This window comes from Opisthocomus hoazin, chromosome 6 (assembly GCF_030867145.1).
Source record: "Opisthocomus hoazin isolate bOpiHoa1 chromosome 6, bOpiHoa1.hap1, whole genome shotgun sequence".
Classification (NCBI taxonomy): domain Eukaryota; kingdom Metazoa; phylum Chordata; class Aves; order Opisthocomiformes; family Opisthocomidae; genus Opisthocomus; species Opisthocomus hoazin.
The window spans coordinates 56,194,858-56,217,020 of NC_134419.1; the positions used below are offsets into that span (position 1 = coordinate 56,194,858).

At 43.5% G+C, this 22,163-nt stretch overlaps 1 protein-coding gene across 18 annotated transcripts in view; it reads left to right on the plus strand.

Moving 5' to 3' along the window:
* PCDH15 (protocadherin related 15) overlaps positions 1-22,163 on the plus strand; it is a 1,100,829-nt gene that overhangs the window by 180,537 nt on the left and 898,129 nt on the right. For 2 of the 18 annotated variants that reach the window (XM_075423219.1, XM_075423225.1), the window contains exon 1: positions 301-386. The exons of 11 other annotated variants lie outside the window; for them this stretch is intronic. The gene's annotated coding sequence lies outside the window, so the exon portion shown is untranslated. Of the gene's footprint in view, positions 1-299; positions 387-855; positions 1,020-1,041; positions 1,194-22,163 lie in introns of those variants that run through there. 5 more of the 18 variants (XM_075423216.1, XM_075423221.1, XM_075423212.1 and 2 more) reach the window with 3 other exon arrangements.

Consider the following 22,163-nt stretch of genomic DNA (forward strand, 5'->3'; position numbering starts at 1 on the left):
TTTCCCCTGCCGATGCATAAAGCGCGGAGCGGGGAGGCGGGCACCAGCATCCCCTCAGCCGCGCCGCAGCGTTTCCACCGCGCTCGCCCAGCCGGGAGCCGCGGCAGCGCCGGCCGCCGGGGTGAGCCCGCGGTGCTCCCCGGCCCGCTCCGCCTCTGGGGAAGCCGCTGCGCTTTCCCCGCTCCCCCTGTCAGCCTCGAAGTTTTCCGCCCGCCCCTGCGCGGCCCCGCCGCAGCGCAGCCGCCCGCAGCCGGCGTTGGCCAGCGGCAGGCGGAGCGGCGGCGGCGCTGCCCCCGCTCTCCGCACCGACCCGGGGCCTGCGGCGCCGCTGGCCCCGTCCCGCTCCTCGCCGCCGCGGAAAGTTTCTCGGCGCCCGGCGGAAAGGGGTAGGTCGCGGGGGAGGGAGGTGCAGGCGAAGCTGCCGCGGGGAAGGGCTGGACCTGCGCGGCCGCCGCTCGTCGGGCTGCCCTAGCCCAGAGACTCCCCGCTCGGCAGGGGCATGGCTCCGCGGCCGGAGCCGGGAGAGCCTCCTCCGCCGAGGGCGAACGCTCGTCTCCTGCCCTCCTTCCCCGCCGGTCCCTGCCGCCGGGCGGAGCGGAGGAGGTGACCTCGAGCGTTGTCGTGTTGCTTTAAAGCGTAGGGTTAATTTGAAAGGGCTAGTGGAAGAAATGCAGTGTTTAGACTTCGATGTCTGCATATGGTAATCGGTAAAATAAATGAACCGGTTAGCATTCTGCTCCGGTAACGCTTGGCGCGGGAGAGAGGCTGCTGTTACACCTCATTTCCGAGCTCGTCTGGGGGAAGCGGAGCGAAGCCGAGTGCCTGTCTGCTGCCTTTCCCCGAGTGCCTCAGCCCTGCGGGCATCGGGGAGTCCTGCGGGGGAAGAGGGGAAGCTCCTTGTAGAGCTGCCGGGAAACGCCTTCTCGGTCTCGGAACGCCCGGTGGATGCTTCAGGAGTGGGATTGCAGCAGTAGGCTGAGAGCAGAATCGGCAGGGTGACCCTGGTCCCCTGGCTCCTGGTAGGTGATGTGACTCTGGTGCCTGCCTTTTGCACACCCCGCTGGTTTTTATCCTTCCCTGTGGCTGATCGGAGCTCTGTGTTAGAAATGTTGTGCTAACTTGAGAGATGCGCGATGAAGTCAGCCTTGTGGGCTGGAGCCCGAGGAATGCAAGATTACCTTCGGAAGAACGAGGTAGGCGTGTGGGTGGTGTTGTCTGGGGGCAGGTGCCTGCTTTCCTGACCCTTAACGAGTGTCAGCAGTGGCCATTAATGACAATTGTGTGGACGTCAATTTGGAGTGAGGTGTGCGGCGGTTGGAGGGGTGGTTAGATATAAGGTGATTCACATTGACTTGTTTGGGCTCCACCGAGGTGGGGGGGAACTCCCTGTGTTTGCAGGGCAGGCTGCTCCCACCCCCATCATTAAAAGTTCAGGTGGAAGCATTTCCTCCCACCGGTCCCTGGGATGGGAGGAGGTTCGTGACATGTAAAATTCTCGGACTACTCTGTGGGTTAAGTGAATATGTTTTTCACTTCATCTGAGAACTATTTTCTGTTCTGATGGTTGGAAACTGGGGAAAAAAGAGATTTAAAAATAAAATCAGACTGTATAGTTGAAGTGGTAAAGGAAATGTTCTCAAGATCCCACGTAGCAAGCTGAGAATGAATGCAAACTGTTCCTGCTCTGTACCTCTTCCAAATTCAGTTCTCTCTGAAAGATGCTATCTCTTCCCGCTTCCCAGCAAAGCCCAATCTGCATGGCTAGTCAATCACGTAATGTAAATGAGGTGCTTTTTCTCAGCCTTCTAAAGAGGCAACGGGAACCTGTTGGTACTGCAGCAGGAGTGTCAGTCTTGTCACATGCATAACCCAGGATGTACATTAACGGTGTGGAAATCCATCTTGCTTTAAACTTTTTGGTGTGTCACAAAATTTGAGGCAGGTTACTTCCGAATCGGGGACTACAGCCTCTACCCCTTTGCTTCAGCTGCTGTTGATCTGACAAGCCCCCTGATGCCACCCTCTGGAAGGCACAGTGACTGTAGTTGGTATGTACTTAAGGGCTTTTCTCTTTTCAAGAGAGAGATAGTAGACTGGTAAAGGGATGCTTAGAGTCTGATCAAGCTTGCTTAAGTTGTTATTCAAAGTTTAATAGTGCAGCTTTTCACATCCTGCTACGATAAGTACTTTTTCTGTAACTTTGAAATGACACTACCTACATGTATTTGGAAAAGCATAAGCTTGTCTAGTTCCTTTTTTAAAATGGGAGTAGTTACCTAGAGCAACCTCCTAATTATCTTTAAAAGTGAGTACCAATTCAGTGTGCATTTTGCAGATAAAGAGTTTCAATCAGCTTTCTGAGAACATACTGTTGTTTATTGGTCCACCATCTACCAGTTCTATAAGCGTATGCATGGGTTGCTTAAATCTGCTCTTTAGGCATTGTTTTTTTCTATACCCTAATGGAAGCCCGAAGCACAAAGTCTTGAGTTGCTACATTGTGTATCCGTGGCGTATATGCATTTGTTACTCTGCAGGATAGCTTGGGGTTGCCAGCACCTTGGTGTCGGTTTGCTGGGACAGCTACACTGCGCTGCTGGATGGGGGTGTGGGAGCCATACTGTAGAGTTCAGTTTTGCACTTCAGAAGGAGATACAGGACTGAATTGGGGGAAGCAGAACTTTACAAGGGTTGATTTCAGAACATGGATATCAGACAGGAGTTAGAATTTGGTCTGAGTTCTTTTCCCTCAATTTTAGAATTAAATCTTCCCTAAGCTCCTTATGTATTGCTACTGGGACCTGTATTCTTCAGGAGCTACATTTGTACTTGGTGGGACACGTTCCCAGAAAGTAGGATCTTTCAGGCCTCTCTTATTGCTCCCTTCCTGCTTCCAATGCCTTAGAAGCCTGATAGGTATGGAGATTTACCCCTGAGCTCTGTTATTTCAGTCATTTGTGAACACCTTCAAACACTGGGCTTAATTTGTTGTTAAAACTCTGCTTGTTGTTAGCAAACAGGTGAAGGAAATAAAACTAGTAGCTTTATGCTTTTCCTTTCATGGATTTAGTAAACTTTTGTAAACAATTTGGCCTTAGTTAAAATGCTTTTAAGCAGGAAAATAGTACAAATGTTAGCTTTCCTTTTTTTGTTTTGTTTTTATGTTTGTGCTTGCATCAGAGCCTCTGTCCAGCTGAGCATCAAAATCTGAAAACAGGAAAGTAAATTCTGGTCTTAGTTCAGCTGTAACTGTAAGTCTGATATAAAACCCATTGGTTTGGCAAACTAAACCTTTTAACCTCATGAAAGTGACTTTTGGATCTTCGTCATAACTTCAAGTAAGCTTAACAGACCTGTGGCAAAATGAGGCATTGCTTTTGTGTGACCCAGCTGGTTATCGCCTGAACTTAGAGGGCGTAGCTGAAAACTGAACTAATAGCTAATTAAGATGTACTTCTCAGTACTTACAGCATGCAGATGTGTAACTCTGACTGGTTCAAGCTTGAGATCTGGATCTAGCCAAAATGCTGTTTAAGACTTAAACCCAGGTATGCTAGTTCTGTCCTATTAATAGTTTATGAACTCAGTATGTGAAGCACAGAAAACAGCAGTTAAAGCGAAAAGGACTGTTGCTCAAAATCCTGCAATCAGAGCTTCCTGTTTTAATTAAAGATAGCTAATCAACTAATTGATGAAGGGAAGAAAGTACTTTGCAGGTATATATTGCTCCTTTTGCTGCTACTAGAGCATTCTATTTTATACATTTGTTGATATGAAGTCTTTTAGAGAAGGATACATTGAGTGCCTAAAAAGCCTGTACGAGTACAACAGAGCAGGTTTCTGGGAGAGAAGATGCTCCTGCAAGTTTCGATGCTAAGTTGGTTTGTTATGAGAGACTTTGCAATAAATACTAACTCAGCAGTAATTGGATTTGATTTGTCTTTTGGCAGTTCAGGCAGTTAGTATAACCCGATTGGCAGTGGGTTTATGTTTTCTAGCTGTTAGGATTACATGCTGTTCTTTGGTGACTGCATACCTGACTGAATTATTTTCAAACTGTAACACATAAGAAGTTAGAACAAATACTTTTAATTGCTGGTGACAAACCTTTGAATAAGAGCTAAAGTAATTTAAAATAGTATCTGTTTTCTATATATAAAATTTATCAATCTGACCCTTTGTATGACACCTATATATGCACAAAACGTACACCTTTGAGTGTGGAAGGGAGAAGGGTATTCTTCCTAGATGCACCTGAGAAGGGAAGAGCCATTAGAGCATTTGAGAAGGGTGATCTATAGCTGTAGAGTAGCTGCATTTGCTCTGGACCCCCGTAGATTCCCTTGCTGCCAGAGACTCGACCTGGTCGGTGTGATTGCCGTGATGGCTGATGTTGGTGATCTTCGCTGGAGGTGCTAGAATGCATCAAAGCCCCGGTATTGTGGAGGGGGGAGATGAGCAAGGGAGCCAGCCCCCTCTGCACTCTAGGCTGGATTGGAAATGCAGATGAAGGTTGTAATTGGGGTTTTTTTTGTTTGATTTGGGTTTTTTGGAAGAACTTTGTCTCTGCTGGGTAATGCTTTGGGGGGGTTTTGAGGGTAGTTAATGACCAAGCAGACATGGTGTATCTTGGTGAGGATGCCGCAGCTGTGGTGACAACACAGGGCAGTTAGGAGCCAGGTGACAGTCAGGCTCTCCCACCTTGTGTCTAAAACTCTGATCTCAGCTGTGCTGGCTCATACTGGGAATAACTACTCTGAAATAATGCTGTTATTGGGAGTTTACGTTAGTAGTGTCAAGATTGGAATCTTAGCCTAAAGGTGAACAGAGGAATCCTGGGCTTTTTCCTAATTTTACTTGGAACTTCAAACAAGCAAACCTTGTTGTAGTGGATGTTCGCCTGAGGAAGGGCCACGGACTGCTGTCTTTCTCCAGCCTGTTTTGTCTGTCATCAAGAGAATGCCCTGCAACGTAGAAAGACACAGTCTTGGTTCAAATGATTTCCCTGAAATAGTGCAGTCTGAAGGGCAAAGAAAAAAGAAGAGAAACAGGGAAGTTCAAAGTAAAGTGCCACAAAGACTGCAGTTATTTTCTGTCACTGGTGAAGTACTAGTTTATTTTTTATTTAGTTCATATGTTATATTTTCTAACCTGAAAAACCGTATCTGGAGAAGAAACGGAATAAAAAGACAAAGCTAACTGATAAAAGCTGGTAAAAAGATTTTGGAAGGCATTTGGGAAGGATGTAAGGACAAAAATACTCCTGATAAAACAGCTTCAGGAGCCATCTTAGTAAAACAGCAGTGAGTCCTTTCTAATGTGAAGATCATGTTTAAGCACTAAAGTACTACTCTTGCTGAAGTGATTTTATTAGTAGGAGAGAAACATACAGCCCACTACTTCTATCAGTGCCTTTATTATTTTGGTTGTTAGGCAGTCAGATTTGGATAAGAATTTGTGGATGAGATTTGTTTTTCCAGAAATACACATTAGCGCACATTTCTACCTTAAAAAGCAAAAAAAAAAAAATCTGTACAAAGTGGTTTAAGACCCAGGGTATAAGACTGAACGTGTAAATAGCACTGCTTGAGGATCTGGGAGGGCTGTGTTGAGATGGGTTGTTAAAACGTTCATTTTACAGACTTCTGATTGAGGTAACTTGGGAGCTTTCCTGCAAAGCCAGGTTATTGGTTTTCTCATTCCCTTCATTCATGTGATACCTCGTCGCACATTTTGAACAGAAGATACTCTTTCTTGGTTCCCATTCAAATTAGGGTTCAGTGCAAAACCATTGCAGAGTTTTAGTGATCTGTTCTTCTGGATGAGATGTAGGACTATGGTCTTTTATTGCTCCATTGTTAAATTTCATGTGGTGCTTTTTACAAAAATATGAATATTAATTCCAGCATGCCGGCATAATTTGAATAGTTCATTACAGGATTTTCTGTTTACCTACAGTTTCACCCTCCCTGTATCTTGACAAACAGGGCTTCTGTCTCAGTGGTTGCTGTCTTCCATCTGGCACTTGGTTGTGTTTTGGTAATAGGGAGATACTCCTGTAGAAGGTCTGGATGTCTTGTGAGCTACCCTGTGGGAATGCTCCATGAAGGCTGCTGAGCTGCAGGCCAGTTCCCAGCCTTGCCTGCAACAGCTCAGATATCACCAACTCTGTGCCACCTTACAGCACTTGCATGCTACCAGGGGGTTGTGTGATTCCAGATTTCTCTGATATCCATCTGATATCGTAGGAATGGGGGAGCCACCTTATTTGAAAGCTAACAGTTCTATTTTAATGTAAGGATATTATTTGGACCAGCAGCTCCAAATTCTGCTGGCTGATGAGCAGCGACATGGGGTGATAACAGGCCGCATTGTGCTCTCTTCTTGCAAATCTCTATATTAACTTTTCTTATTTGCAGGGGTATTTCCCTAGTCAAGCAAATGTAATGAGAGCAGGTCCCTGTATGTTGCTGCTACAAGAGCTGTTAAAATTTCGGTGATGTATTTTAGAGTAATGGGCAGAATGTTTTTGTGAAGGATGTTCTTTATGGCTCTTGTGGAAAAAATAAATCTCTTCTAAAAAAAGAAATTAATTACGTCCTGCCAGAAGTAGGAGAGAGATGCTTTAAAAAACAAACAAACCAACCCAAAACCCATACCTTCCTTCCCCTCCCCTTGAGTGTTTTGATGATCTAGTTTTGGTGGTTTTGACTGAGCTTTCTTTTAACTTCATTTTGCCCATTTTCTGTAAACAACTTATACGTGACTGTAACCTTAAAGCTGGTCATTCTGGTACAGAATGGTGACGAATACACCAAACCTCATAGACGCTTCTGAGTCTGTCAGGGATAGCTATGGAGACTGTTCCTCTGGGTTACCACTAGCTCAGATCTTCCGGAGTAGCTGTTTAAACTAATCCGATTTGGTTTTATCGAAATGCAGTAGCAGTAAGGCTGACTGGGAAACAGATCTTGGGAGAGGTGAGTGATGAGAGTATGGGGACAAGCTGGGGAACTTTTCAGCTGAAGCTGGAAAAGACCTTGCAAGTGCTGGGCCAGCAGCTCCTGCTGAATGGCAGTAAAGTCACTGCTTTTCAGTTCTATGCTAATCCATGCTTCACTTGGCAATATCCTAGCTGCATAGCTAAGCATATATATAGGTATGTTCTGGTTAACTGTGATGGTGTTTGAATTCTTAAGTACTGTGGCAGATACTTACTCCTAGGAGTCTCCACTGAACTGACCTGTGCTTCATCTAGCAAAATGAATTTGAAGTTTATGAAGATTATCTTGATATTTTTTCTTTCAGTTTTTACACTTAAGTGATAGCAAAGCTTGAAATAAATAACTTACACCACCAGACACCAAAGATTTCCAAGTATCTGACAACATAAAAAAATTTACATCTTTATTCTCTGCTGCTGTCTGCAAACAGAGATTGCAAGTTTGAGGAAAGAAAATATTTGTGAGACAGCACAATGAATATAATTGGAATATAATATATTTTATATTTATTGTTACATCTAAAATGAGTGCAAACACAAGCCAGAAATGAAACCCACACTCTAATAGAATTACATATTGACAGCTTAAGTGCCATGTGTATGACGAGGAAAAATTAATGACTTGAAGCAGAAATACAAAGTTCTGAATTTTGTTTTTATTTTTTAGTCTCTCTCAAAGAAAGGTGGTAGATGGGTGAGCAGAAGTTAAATGTACTAAATAAGAACCTATATAGTCTTAAAGCATTAATAAAAAAATATTTTTGATTGCCAATTGTAGAAACACAAGAGTCTGGTTGTAGTCTCTCTGCAAATGTAAAGGTTTGGTTTATGTGGTACTTGAATATTCATGTGTTCTTGCAATTGTTGAATGTCACTGTGTGCAATCTATTAAGGCAATAATTGTTTCTGCCTTTCTTGCATCAGAAGAGTCCTCTGGACCTGTGGTTTCTTAGTGTGGGGGGAGCTCTGCTAAGAGAACCCCTGTGCTGAATAGGAGGTGCTGTGAGAGGGTCATGGTCAACCACAAACAAGTTCTGTGATTTGGCATAGGTTTAACTGGAGCCTGATTGCATGATGTCAGTGAAAGTCTTGTCTATGATTACATGGAAATTAAATGCAATCTGTGATACAAGCCCACATTGGGACCCAGCAAATTATCACATGGCCTCTTCCTAAAATACCTGAAAGTAAAATTCAAAATATCCGAGTTGTTTTGAAATAAACTGACCGGATTTTAAATGCTTTACTGAGTTTGTGCTATTGAGAGTATCTCGGACTACTTTAGTTGCGTGGGTTGCATGTGCACACCCTCTTCAGCTTTCTGTTGTCTGCTCATGAAGGTGTCTGCATAGCACTTGTTGCCTTCAAAGAAGCACCGACTGGTTTCTGTATCGATTTAGCTTATGAGAGCTTTAAGCTATTTAACATTCACAAATAAGATCTTTAAATCTTTCAAGAACAGTCTGAACTCTGTTACTCATATGTTCACTGGTATAAATTTGTTCATAATAACAAAATTACTGCCATTCTGATAGTCAAGGAACTCTCCAGTACTCACTGATTTGACTTAAGTTGGCCTTTTTTCCCCCCTTTAAAGTGCCCAAAAGTGCCCAAAGCAATCACAGAGCAGTAATCTTATTCAGTAGCCTTTCTTTACCTCTCTTCTACATATCTTTTTTGTCCCCACCAGCATCTGAGAGCAAGACATTTCATGAGAATAAAACTTCTAGTTTAAAAAAAAAATCTTTTAACATTTAATGTGAAACAAGGTTATTTACATAAGTACTTATAACTGAGTAAGATCTGGATAAATGCACCTGGTGAATTTCAGATGGTGGCTGTATCAGGGTTTTGTTTTTTTAAAGCTGTATACTCTTTAATAAAATGGGATCTATGACTGGTGAATTATGGGGCAGAACTTGAGCTCATAAAATTCTTTGTAATTTGGAAAACCATTGATAGAAGGGATCGTAAGAAACGTGAAGCTATAACAAAGTAGCTTTAATGATATTTTCTAGTTCTTGGTAGTTTTTATTATTTTATTGTTTATTGAGTCTTTAACTTTGACTTTTCACAGCATCAGTACAGAGAATAAGATACTGTTAACTCCTGTTGAAAGCATAGGCACCACTGCACCTGGGAGTAGAAGCAGAGTGTACAGCCTCCAGGAATTCTGCAGCAGCCTCTGTCACTATATGGTATCTTTCTGTTTGGCGGCCAGCTCAGGAAGCAAAGTAGAGGGAGGTGAAAGGCTGGTGGTGAGTGGTGTTCCTCCTTTTCTTAGCAGTTCGTCTAGATTTATCTAGGGGCTTATCTGGGTAAGGGAAGTTTAACAATATGGCAGCTACAGGAGGGCCAGAAAAGCTGAGCTACTGTTGCGGTGGTCTTTTTTCATTTGGGAAGGTAGTCTGAAGTACACTGGTGGGACTGAAACTTCTGAATAGATGAGTCAGACTGTGCATGAAATTCATAATGAATTGAAGCTTTGTCCACCGCCACTGCAACTTACTTCCCTTTTTACTTTATTTCTTCCTGATTATAACTTCAAAGAGCAATGAAACAGTGGAAGATAGTGCCTATGTCTGCCTCATTGAAAGTAAAGGACAGAGGATTACTGAAATCCCTTAATAACGCTGTATTTTTTTTTGGGGGGGTACAATAATCTCTCTTTGAGTCTTTCATAATGTTCCTATTCTAGTATCTTTGAAGGCAGATTACCAAAAAAATAATTCTGGCAATTAAGGGAGTCTCAAACTAAAGGGAACCATCCATCACAGACATGGATGTTATGTCCTCTTGCCCTCTCACCAATTGTCGAGATAGTGACAAGTCTATGGTTTGGACTGTCAACCAGTGAGGATATCATCAAGGGCATGAAATTCCATGGTCTCTCTGAAGATGTCCTTGTGTAACTTTTGTGGAAGAAATTAGCAAATTATTTTGATGGCACAACAGGTAACTAAAATGTCAAGGCTAGTGCAAAATGAAGTTGACCTTCTGTGAGGCATATGCACCTAAGACAATCTGGGGCTAAGAAGCTGCATTTTGAATAGAAAGTAATTGGTTCGGGGCAATTGCTGGACTGTTTTGAGATTCATTCTGAACTGAATTGAGGCTGGCCTTGATTGTGTCAGAGTTAGACCCTACATAATCTGTAGTGGTGGTGATTTGGTGGGGGCATGTAAAGCTGAATGAAGAAGTGTCAAGTGGCTGGGAATTTTTTTTCCCTCTAACTTTGTGTTTGCTAACGTGTGCTACTGTAGAATTTTTCTGTCTCAGTATTTTAGAATGAAGCAAGTATTTAACTTGTAGTTAAAATCAGTAGCTTCTGTTCATCTAACAACTTTCTACTGCCTCTGTACACAATTATGTCTCTGCCCCTGTGTCACAACATACTCCTGTTACTGCAGCTGTTGAAATACTTGAGGTAGTCTAGCACATGTCCAGCCTCATGAAGTGAGCAGAACTGAAGTCCCTTAGTAGAAAGTAAGTTCCTGAGACAAGAGCAGTTAATACGTAAGGTTCATCAAGAAATGTGGCAAGTGGGGTTGTGCAGTCTTAGAAAAATATTACCTTTCTGAGACAAAATTGTAATGAATTGGTCTCCAAAGTTTATCTTTATACATTTAGTGTCTGCTGGAATTCTGCTTTTTTGGGCTTAATGTGAAGCCACCTTCTGTTTCCCCTGACACAGGTACATAGAGATGAATGGGTGCATACATTCCCGGTCTTTCCAAGTTGCTGGGCATTTATTTGTAATGAAAAAGAAATGAAAATTTTCTTGAATTGACAGAGTGTTGTAGGCACAGCACTCAAGGACTTTAGTGCTCAGACTGTGTAGATCCATCTTGTGAACAAACATTTGTTTGCAGTTCTTATATTGCTATATGTGATCTTTTAACAAAATCAGTTACAGCTTAATATTACATGGAAAATTAAGAACAGTGAAATCCATCACTAAGGTTATGCTGCAAGCAGGCAGGCTGATATTATTGTTAGTGTGCTGATTTACTTATAGAGATACTATTTCCCTTTCAGTCTTCTAACCAAATTTTAACATGAGGTTTGACATTTACATGACGTTCGCATCTGTAGAAACACTGTTTCCTTTTCCCCATTACTCAGTTTTCTTTGAATTAACATTATGCTCAAAGCCGTAGACTCTGCGGGGAGAGACATAGAAGGGAGCTGGTAGGAAGTGATGACTGTAACACATTGGTCATGTTATCAAGGCTGGCTACAACTGTTTTAGATGAGCGGTGGGGAAAATGCTTTAATCCGCAAACTGGTAGCAGATAGTGCCACAGAAACTAACAGATTGCCCATTGTTGGTCCCTTCATTATTTTTAGCATAAGTAATTTTGCGGGGTTAAGAATAAAGTGCTGCTTGTTGCTGGTGTAGATCGTGTTGATGCACCAACAACAGTGCCATGTAGTTCCCTAGCAGCAGACTTTGGAAGTTACCATTACCCTCCAAGCGGCACTTTCGTTTTCTCCTTCTGTCCTGAGAAGAATATGTGCCATTGCATATTCAAATGCAGTGAGGCCTTTGAACCAAACCACAGTGTTTGCATTTAGGTTGCCTGCTGCAGCAGTTTCTTGCCCTTGGTTATGGCATTTTTGGATGAGACTGTGGCACTCAAGAAGGAGGGAAGGATCTTTCAGCGTGGGATTACATCACATAATGTCACCATAGGCAGGATTATTACACCATGCAATTACCATTACACCATTACAATTACACCATGGGCAGGAAAGAGTGAGAGTCTGATGAGCGGCATCTCTGACTCCGCTTCGGTGGGGACAAGAGTGACGGCGGCCAAACCCCGTCACATACAGGAGCAGGACCCAGGGTGTGGCATGCCAGAATGGCGTGGTGTGTCAGTTTGAAGGCGTGTGGGCAGGGCGCAGTCACCATCCTGGCTCTAAAGGGTAACTCAACTAGTGGTCATTGCCCTCCCAGGAGAAAACCTAACCATGGTTTCCACTCGCTTGAAAGCTATTGCCAGAAAGAGCGTGGGGACCCAGATGGAGGTCCCACACAAATGTACAGCTGTCCAGGTCTCCGGCTGCAGGGAATGCCTGAGACTGGCGCTGGTACTAGAGGGCAGCAGAGACAGCAGCTGTGTTTGGTGTGAGCAGGTGAGTGATCTGCTCATCCTGGTGGCAGAGCTGAAAGGAAGTGGAGAGATTAAGGAACATCAGGGAGTGTGAGAGAGAGATTGACTGGTGGAGCTGCACCCTGCCGCCCCTGCGGCTGAGGCAGCAGGAGGCAGCTCCACAAGCAGCAGAGGACTCCCTCCTGTCTTGCCACCAAGCAGAAGGAGGGGATCTAAAAGACCGTGGGGAAGGGAAATGGGTCCCTGCTCGGGGAGGCAGGTGAATTCCCTCCCAGCCTACTTTACCTTCCCAGTTGCACTTACACAACAGATGCAGGGCTCTGGAATGTGAGGGCCCGGCAAATGAAGATGTGGGTGAAGGTCCATCCAGGGGGTTGCCTAAGGTGAGTCAGTCAGCCCCAAGTATTATGACTGCTTCTGTTAAAAAAAGGAGGGTAATTGTCATAGGCGATTCCCTTCTGAGGGGAACAGAGGGCCCGATCTGCCCACCAGACCCATCCCACGGGAAAGTTTGCTGCCTCCCTGGGGCCTGGGTTAGGGATGTTGCTAGGAAACTCCCTGGTCTGGTGCGGCCTTCTGATTATTACCAGCTGTTGGTTATGCAATTTGGCAGTGATGAGGTCGCAGAGAGAAGTCCAAAAGCCATCAAAAGGGACTTCAGGGCACTGGGGCAACCGATTGAAGGATCAAGGGCACAGGTAGTGTTTTCCTCAATCACATCAGTGGCAGGGAAGAGCACTGAAAGAGACAGGAAGACTCACTTGATTAACTGGTGGCTCAGAGACTGGTGTTCTCAGTGGAATTCTGGGTTTTTTTGGTTGTGGGGAGGTTTACCTGGCCTGCTGGTGACAAATGGAGTCCAACTGTCTCAAAGGGGAAAAGAGATTCTTGCCCATGAGCAGGTGGGGCTCATTGATAGGGCTTTAAACTAGGTTTGAATGGGGAAGGGGACGTCGCCCGTCTCACTAGAGATGAGCCCAGGATTGGTGTGCTAGTGTTGAGAGTGAGATCGATAGCCCAGCTCAAGTGCACCTACACCAATGCATGTAGCACGGGCAACAAACAGGAGGAGCTGGAAGCCGTTGTGCAGCAGGACAGCTATGACTTGTTCGCCATCACAGAAAAATGGTGGGACAACTCTCATGACTGGAATGCTGTGACGGATGGCTATAAGCTCTTCAGAAGGGATAGGCAAGGAAGGAGAGATGGTGGGGTGGCTCTGTATGTTAGGAGCTGCTTCGATTGTATAGAGCTCAATGATCACAGAATCATAGAAACATAGGTTGGAAAAGACCTCTAAAATTGAGTCCAACCGTCCACCTAACACCACCATTCCTACTAAACCATATCCTGAAGTGCCACAGCTACATGTTTTTTAAACACCTCCAGCGATGGGGACTCAACCACCTCCCTGGGCAGCCTATTCTCATGTCGGACCACTCTTTCAGTAAAATAATTTTCCCTAGTGGGACAACAAAAAAAGTTTTTACAAATACATAAAAAACAGAAAGACAGCCAAGGAGAATCTCCATCCATTATTGGATGCAGGGGGGAAACACTGCCACCAAGGATGAGAACAAGGCTGATGCCTCAGAAGTACTTAATGCCTTCTTTGTCTCAGTCTTTAATAGTCAGACCAGTTACTGCCAGGGTAGTCAGCCCCCAGAGCTGGAAGAAAGGGCTGGAGAGCAGAACAAAACCCCCATAATCAAGGAGAAAGCAGTTAATAAACTGCTATGTCACCTGGACACTTACAAGTCTATGGGGCTGGATGGGATCCACATGAGAGTGCCGAGGGAGCTGGCCAAGATACTCTCCATCATCTGTCAGCAGTCCTGGCTAACAGGGGAGGTCCCAGATGACTGGATGGAGGCTTGCCAATGAGACACCCATCTACAAGAAGGGCCAGAAGAAGGAACCTGGGAACTACAGGCCTGTCAGCCAGACCTCGGTGACGGGTAAGATTATGGAGTGATTCATCCTGCGTGCACTCACCGGGAATGTGAAGAACAACCAGGGGATCAGGCCCAGCCAGAATGGGTTCATGAAAGGCCGGTTGGCTTGATCAACCTGATCTGCTTCAATGACCATGTGACCCGCCTAGTGGGTGAGGGAAAGGCTGTGGATGTCATCTGCCTGGACTTTAGTAAGGTCTTTGACACTGTTCCCCACAGCATCCTCCTGGAGAAACTAGCTGCCCATGGTCTGGATGGGTGGACTCTTCACTGGATAAAGAACTGGCTGGATGGCCGAGCGCAGAGAGTGGTGGTGAATGGAGTTAAATCCAGTGGGTGGGTGGTCATGAATGGTGTTCCCAAGGTTCAGTTTTGGGTCCAGCCTTGTTTAACATCTTTATCAATGATCTGGATGAGGGGACTGAGTGCTCCCTCAGTAAGTTTGCAGATGACACCACGCTGGGCAGGAGTGTCGATCTGCTTGAGGGTAGGAAGGCTCTGCAGAAGATTTGGACAGGCTGGATCAACAGGCCGAGGTCATGTTTACGAGGCTCAACAAAGCCAAATACCAAGTCCTGCACTGGGGTCACAACAACCCCATGCAACACTACAGGATTGGGGAGGAGTGGCTGCAAAGCTGTCAAGCGGAAAAGGACCTTGGGGTGTTGGTCGACAGCTGGCTGAACATGAGCCAGCAGTGTGCCCAGGTGGCCAAGGAGGCCGATGGCATCCTGGCTTGTATCAGGAGTAGTGTGGCCAGCAGGAGCAGGGAGGTGATGGTGCCCCTGTACTGGGCACTGGTGAGGCCGCACCTAAAGTGCTGTGTTCAGTTTTGGCCCCTCACTAGAAAAAGGACATTGAGTTACTGGGGCGTGTCCAGAGAAGAGCAATGAGGATGGTGAGGGGTCTAGAGAACAAGTGTTAATGAGGAGTGGCTGAGGGAACTGGGGCTGTTTAGTCAGGAGAAGAGGAGTCTGAGGGGGAACTTTATTGCTCTCTACAGCTACCTGAAAGGAGGTTGTAGTGAGGCAGGTGTTGGTCTCTTCTCCCACATAACTAGCAATAGGACGAGAAGAAATCGCCTCAGGTTGCATTGGGGGGGTTTATACTGGGTATTAAGAAAATTTTTTTTTAGTGAATGAGTGGTCAGACATTGGAACAGGCTGCGCAGGGAGGTGGTGGAGTCACCATCCCTGGAGATATTTAAAAAATGTGTAGATGTGGCACTTCGGGATATGTTTTATCAGGCATGGTGGTGATGAGTTGACAGTTGGACTTTATGATGTTAGAAGTCTTTTCCACCCTTAATCATTCTGTGATTCTATTCTATGATTCATATAATGTGGACCAGTGCCTATGGGGAGCACCCATCTGGGTCTGACTTAGGGATGTGTGCTTGTCAGGGTGTGGAGGGGGGCCTTTTCTCCAGAGGGAGGGATGGGGGTGGATGATGTTGCAGCCAGAGGGCACTGGCCTCGCTTGGGGACCTTGGAAACAGGGCAGGGATGAGACATGTGCAGTGTCTTGTTCACAGCGCCATGGAGGTGCAATTGGGGCTCCAACAGTACATCTCGTTTCATGTGTTTTTACATACGTGTCCACTCATGCATGCTTAAATGGTCTCTAGATCCTTCTAAAAGCCATGCAGAAATTTTAAGGTTTTGTTCTGTACATTCTGCTCGAATCAGAGCTGATAACATTTGTGTGCTTAATGTACATACAATAGTTTTGTTTTCCTGCAAAATATGGCATTCCTGGGCTGATGATGAGATTGTTCATGTAAAGGAACAACTTCATATGGAAGTTTTGGTGTGTGAAATCTGAAGTAGCCACTGAAGGAGCATAGCTGCCCTGAGTACTGCCAATACCAGGGCAAGAAGAACTAATCTACATTACTACATATACATATCATGTATATATTTATGTGAAGATTTGTTTTCAGATGTGACTGGTTCCCTAGTCCAATTGCCACAGCCTTTTCTGGGGACCTGTATGCCAGTCTTGTCTTGCTGCATGTTTTTCATTAAGTGCATATATGTTTAAGTCTAGTTCTTAATCTTTACAATATCATGTCTGTCAAGTAAAACAGAGTATCTACTTCAAAAATATGCATCCAAATGCAGCTAATTAAAAAACAAAAACTATACTTTTCACAAATCACAAGGTCTAAAATGTTGCTGGTAGTGACTTGTTCCCCTGTGGTTGGGATGGAACCATTTAGTTAGACATTTTAACTGATCTATGTTATCATATTGCTTTTAGAACAAATGCTAAATTCTGTGCAGCAGGTTTTTAGAATGCATTTGTATTTCATCATTTTAACATCTGTGCTTGCTGTTCGCCTTGACTGTTACACAGAGGAAATAGTTTGAAAGGGCAGAGCTGTGGACAGAAAAGATTTTGTAGCCCCGCTTTACAATCTGGAGAGTGCTAACGGATTTACATGTATCGGGAGAGGGTACTGTGCTTTAACTACAGAAAGGTAGTCCCTGCATAAGGGACTGCCTACAGTGGTGTTAAATAAAGTGTTATAGTAATGTGGAATTAGGAGTGTGGAGGGGAACCTTACAAAAACATGTTTGCTGCTGTGTCAGATACATCCTGATAGTAACCGGTTGGAAAGTAGTTTCAAACAGCTGTGTGGTACAAGTGTTTTTAATGCTGTTGAAATGATATACAGTGTTAGAAATCATCATGCTGGTAATGGTCTGTGTCAGACACATGAACTGTAGGCTGGGTATTTTGGATTAAATAAAGTATCCCAGTCTTTCTGTTATATAATTTCAGGCAGACCATACACTTGAATTTTTGTTAGCAACTGAAAGTAAGCTTTGCTGATATGAAGATCTGCTCATATATTTTGAGATTTTCCCCCCCCCCCCCGCCTCTTCAGTCCTATTGCAACCAGTAGCTGATGCATTGTTCTGTAGCTGTCATATACATAAAGGAGAAAAACAAGAACTCTTTTTACTTTCTGTATTTCAGAAGTGTCAGAGCTCAAAGGAGTTGGTTATATTGTCTAATGGTATCAATTAGGAGCTGGTGAAGCACAGCTAATGAATTTTGGACTCTGAAATCATTTGTAATAAGGAACGCAAAATCTGGAAAATTGTCTTTGAAAGTTCTTGGAAACAAAAATAGCACTGCTTGACTATAAGGTCAAAAGTTGACTCTCTAAGTTAGGAAGGCAAGTCTAATGGCAAAAGATTGCTCATTAGGTTTTAATCTGCTCCAATATAGCCATGCACTCTGACTCCTTTTGAAATGGGTAGAACTGGAGAGGAAGAGGAAAAAACTATTGGGAACAACAGATCTTGTCTCTTCGAATATGTTGTTAGGTAGTGGCTTAAAGTCGTGTTCCCCATGTTCTGTGCTGTTTCTGTCGTTCAGTGTTACATTGTATTATTTCTTAAATGTTCTATTCTGTAGGGGTTACACTGCTCTTTAAAATAATGCAAGTTTTAGTTATTTTGTTTTCTTATAAGTATCTGAAACTGAATTTGTTCTTTGCCTTTTAAACAAAACCTGTTGCGACTTTTGCAACGAAACTATTAAAAAGTAAATGGGAAACAGTGGACATAGTCTTTAAAATACAATCCAGAGGCTTGGCAGGGTCTTTGCAAGACATCTCTTGTTAGACAGCCTCCTGTCCTAGACTCCCATAAATGTGTTGCTGATAGATCTGCTCTGTTCACCTGTATTCTACTCCTGATTAAGCTCTGTTTGTTTTCTGTCGAGTGAGGTTTAGAAAATTGTTTCATCCAAGTCCTCAAACAAGTGAATTTGTTGTTAAAATTCTCGCAGGAATATAATGCTTTAAGGGACCTTTTGGGTCATTGAATCTGTCTGCCTGCTACTGCAGCTGCCATGCTGAAAATTCCCTTTTGCAAAACAAAGCATGTCCTGGTTAATATTCCTCTTCTCCTCTCAGCATAAGGCTGATTGCCCAAATTACTGTGCCTCTTGGTTATAATCTATGCTTATTTAAGGCCTATGTATTCATTTTTGTTATTGTGCCAGCGTTGTCCTTTTGCTTAAGTAGTTTCCTGCCCTCCTTGGTGTCCTCTGCTTCCACAATGCATTTTGTAGAGAAAATGGTTACATTGCTTTTTGCCTGTGGTTTCCCAGAGTAAGCAAACCTCTGGTGAGATCTGCTTCATTTCTAGCATTGTCTTAAAAGGTGGTGAGCTTAGGTTTCATTTGAGGGCTTGAGGATTTTCTGCATTTAGGAACTTGTTAAATCAAGTAAGAACTTGGTCAGTGTTTTTGAGCAGTGTAGGCAGTATGCAATTTCGTCGTTCTCAAGGATTAAACCAAGCACTTTTTTTAACAGTTGCAGTGGAGAAAGCATGGGCTGAGGGAGTGTTGTCAGAGGATAGTGCAGTTCAGGGAAGTGCTAGGAAGAGTTGATGTCCTGTCTTCCCTCTCTCCTCAGTCAGCTTACAAAGTATAGGGACTTTATGGAAAAACTGAGCAACTCTTCTGTCCCTAGCCAACCCAAACTTTCTTTTCCTTCTTGGACAAAAGAGAGGCAGAACTAATTATGCTGTAACTTTGCGTAGTTCAGATTTAGGGCAGTGTAAAAGTTTTTGTGTGGAACAGAGCTTGAGCTAGTGGTATGCCATGTGCATCCAGTCCATTTGTGTGCGAGACCAGTGCATGTATTCCCTCGTTGTACAGAGTCAGTAAAAAGCTGGGGGATTTGCTAATACAGGCGCAGATCCATCCCTATTGGGCTCATGTGAGCTGTGTGTGGGTGAGCGTGTCTGGTTCTGAGCAGGCTTGTCCTGTTGGCTACCGTGCCACGCAAGTGCATGGGCCAGCCAGTGGCTGGTGTCTGTAGCGTGGCCAGGAAGCCCTCCCGTTATTTGGGGTTGTGTGGAACGTGATTTAGAAATACTCTGCCGAGTGTTCAGAAAACCACTCTGGGCCCATTATGGTCAGGGCTGGGGCTGGAGCTAATCAGTCTGATTGTATCTGAATCAGCCTTATAAAGGAAGCACTTGTGTGTTGTACCTTTCTCCCTGGTACTCTCAAAGCTCTTCAGGATCCTCTTAGCTTTACTTGAATACATAGATCCAACTTGACATGTGTGCAATAAGCCCTCCTAAAACCTGAAAAACATCAAGACAGGCACATCTTAAAAGCTTTGGAGCAATAAACTTAGGTATGACTTGCTTTCTTGAATGGACAACCACCCAACTGACTGCTTTACACTCCCTAAGACTTATACACGGATTTTCCAATGCTGGGTATGGGAACTGTGCTCCACCACGCTTGTTCCTTTCCAGTTCTATTCCTGTTTTTCCTCAAACCAGTTCTTCTAGTCCTGGCTTTGTCTGGAATAGTTTCCCCTATGAAGATGTGTCAAATATATCACCATATCTCCTATGGGGGGGAGCATCATATCTGCCTTGTTTGTTACTGCTTCAGTACCTTACCCTTTTTTCTTAATGAAAAACATGTATTTCCTGTTCTGTAATCAAGGATATTATTCTTGTCTTGAAATATTTGAAACTACTGCAGCAGCAGGGTATGCAGTTCGTATTGTGGAGGTTTCTGAAGTCGTAGACAGACAGTCTGGCTCTACTTTTTCAAATGCCCTGAACTTCATCAATTTGCCTTCCACTGGGCAGTTGTACTCATTACCATCTGTGTACCCTCAATTTCTGCCTTAACTGTGCATCCTTCATAAGAAATGTTTTCCCCAGTTTTTGGTGAACTCTGCTTCTATTACTTGTTTTTTCCTCTGTTTTCTGTCATGTGGGTCCATTTCTTCTCTGTAGTATACGGCAGAAGGCATGTTTGCTGTATATTGTACTGCTCTGCCTAATGTGCAGCTGCAGCCTAATCTGTAGCCAAATTGACCGTTGACAGCGTTCACTTTATATCTATGCTTGCATAATCTCTGAGACGGCGCTCTTGCAATTGATTGTACTCTCTTAAAGTTACTGGGAGTTGTTGAAGGTAACGGCTGGTTCCTGATCCAGTGCTTTCAGTGACAGCTGCTTATTTACTGCACTTCTGACCTTGGTCTTCATTTGTCCCAGGAAAGAAAGAACCAATTTTGGTACTAAGCGATGCGGGAGTGTGCTGAGCTGTATGTCATTAACAGGTGACTCCAGAGCCCTTTGTCACTGAACAGGCTTCGCTCGAGTCCTCGGTTGGTTCAGTACACAGAAATGGAATAGGACATTCGCATCTAAAATGTGTATTCTTATTTAGTTGTTTTGCTTGTAAGTTTGCAATAAGCAGAAGACACCTCAACTCAATCTGCTGTTCTTTGCCTCAGGTTCAGCGGCTCATTTGCTTCTAAATTCAGGGTTTTGCCACATGAGATGGTGACATGTTTCACTGCATATAAGGAGGGAGGGGAAAAAGTAGCAGCAAATAGGTGAAAGTGAAAATACCACAGAAGTGTGGGAGTATCTTGATATACATTCATCCACCTAGACTGTTAAGTGGCTATCACAGCTCATTATAATTTTCTTTTAGAAGATTGCATCAATTAAAAGAAGAGGTAATCAAAATATAAAAAGCAGTGTACAATCAAAATAGCTTTCACTTCACCCGTTATACTGGGAACCATATATGGAGAGCACTGCTATTTGCCCAACTATTTTGGTGATAATTTGAATTTAAAAAGCTCTTCCTTGACAGCAGTAGCCAGATGTATGCTATTGTCTGGCTTATTAGTGCTCCAGGATGGCAATTACAGCCTGGCAAATAGGACAGATTGAGGAATACAAGATCTGCAGAACCTTCCTGTTTAAATTATATTACTAGTTAACAGCAAGGTTACCTCAGCACTTCTCAGCTCTTCCTCATTTATTGCTTCTAAGAGCCAAGTGTTTTTACACTCTTTTAATTTTCTACGTATTTTTATAACCCTCAAGAAGCAACAATCAGAAGGCACTATTAACACCTCAGCTATGGACTAATGAGGAACACCACTTCTGTGCTAGAGATATTGATTTGCTCAGTTCTGGTTGTATTTCTACCCTTAAACTCTTTGTGTTCTTCCCTTAGCTGAGGGGGTTGTCTACTCATGGTACAGCCAAGCGAGGACAAGACTACTGAAAATGAATGAAACGTTGGTTGCAAAGATGTTTTTGTGAATCTTGATGCACTCCCTCTTGTGCGGTAACTTTTTTCTTTTGTTTTTTTGTTTTTTTGTTTTTTTGTTTTTTTTTTTTTTTTTAAATACTGCTGCTCAAGCACTGGTGCATAGACGTCTTTGCCTTTGCGTTCTTTAAATGTCAGAAATCCCCTTTTATTTGGAACATCTTTTTAATCTCTTCATTCATGAAAGAAATGAAGAGCTGAGTTTAACAATTAATATCTATTTCCTTTTTTTCTTCCTGCAGCACTCTAAAGGTGCTTCTTTCCCTTAAGTTGCACCTTTCTAATCTGTTACATTTCTGACGTGAGAAGGCAGGCAGAATTTCTCATATATGTTTGTGGACCTCTGTTTTTTGATAAAGCAGTTTCATGTGGGTACTTCATCTGAATTTCTTGGTTTTAATAGTCATACATTTGTTCTGACCTTCTTTCTATCTCCATGGCATTAGGAAAACAAAAGGACATAAATTAACAATAGCAGTCCATAATACTGTCTAAGTTAAAGAACAAAATGAAAGAGGATAGACCATCGGTAAATGCATTGGTAAAACACCCTGAAATATGATGCTTACCTTCTTTTTCATATATTGCATTTTCTGAGCTTGGACAAATATTTATTCCTTCAAAGCAATTTCAGATTCATTTATCCTTGCAGGATATAACTTTACCCTGTAAAGTCTCTTGTGACTAAAGTATTGTTTTAGAGGGAAATATAAATCCCTTAAGCTCATTCCCTACTGCTTAAACCTTTTGCTGCTGCATAGTGAGTTTTATGAGGTATGAGTTGGAGTATAATGGTTTTATGATGTTTCTGCCAAAGCATGATCAGCTGCTCCACCTGTCTCTGCCTCCTAGTTTCATCACTGGGTGGTTTCTTACATTGCTCATTGTATGTGAAATCCAAACTATGTTAAAGCATCTCTTTCTACCTTACCCTGTTTCCAAAACAGTTTGCTGTCTGAG